Raw genomic sequence first — 1,196 nt, 5'->3', positions numbered from 1 at the left:
TTACAAATATTGATAGTTCTAACATAAAAACAAAACAATTAAATTTTCTTCAAAGTAGATGTGTAATTTTAACCACATATTTTGGCACAACTACAGTCTTTGTGGTAAACCTTTATCAAATAAAATCTGCACTAGTATGAAGTGATGACGTATCATAAAGACCACAAGAGAGAAGCAGCCTGATGTTGGGAAAGAATATTTCAGATATTGGATTGTTTTATTGACAAAGGCAGACTTTTTTGTAATGGGGATGTGCATAATTGAAGTGAAAATGTTGATTGCATGAACAAAGAAGAGAATAGAGGCTCCTCATTGTCGACTGCCAAATACAAAGGCAAGAATTAAAAAATAAAACTAATTCAGCCAGCTGTGCAAAGAAAATCAAGAATCTTGGAGTGTTTTCTGGTGTTATAATTTTATTTTGGAACTGCTCTAAGATCCTTGACTTTGTTTTGGTTACACGGTTTGTACCAGAGTCACTCCAGCCAATGGTTGGAGCTGGGACTTTATTGACTCTAATCATAGAGCCTCAGTCAGCAAAGCAGGCAGCCAGAATGTATGGACACCATGCCAGTAAATTTCTGAACATAATACAAGAAGATGAACCAACAACAGAATGGCAGCATCCAGGCTGGTTGAATAATTTTTCAGTTAGTTGCAATAAGGAACCTCAACCACTGGATGCTGCTGGATGTTACACACTGTTTCTTTAAGTAAGTTTATGATTTTAAAAGTCTACAATGTTGTTGTGTTTTGACATCAAGTGTAATGGAAACTTAGTTTTATTGGTGTTTCATTTTACATTTTGATACCAAAAATAGGAAATTATCCAAATGCAAGCTGATTATTGGGAATCATAACACAGAAGACTAAGTCATCCTGGTAATTAAAAAATAAGGTAAATTTGAAGTTTAGGATTCAATGCAACAAATACATTTTAAAAGGTAAAAGAAAATACTTGCTCTGTTACACTCCATTAATGGGCAAACCTCACCACCCACCTGGTCCTGGCCCCTAAGCTGGTGGCTTTGAGTGAGCGTGGTCCCCTGAGTGATTTAGTTGAATAGTCCTGCACTAGATTGTACAGTTTAATACATTTATTTCTTAATTCTCCTTACATTTCAGAGCCATTAGAGTTAGACATGTCCACAGGAACACGGCCATAATAGTCTTTGTTTATGATCACCACCAATGAC

The sequence above is a fragment of the Austrofundulus limnaeus genome, unplaced genomic scaffold (assembly GCF_001266775.1).
Source record: "Austrofundulus limnaeus strain Quisiro unplaced genomic scaffold, Austrofundulus_limnaeus-1.0 Scaffold124, whole genome shotgun sequence".
Classification (NCBI taxonomy): domain Eukaryota; kingdom Metazoa; phylum Chordata; class Actinopteri; order Cyprinodontiformes; family Rivulidae; genus Austrofundulus; species Austrofundulus limnaeus.
This window is presented reverse-complemented; position numbering follows the sequence as displayed.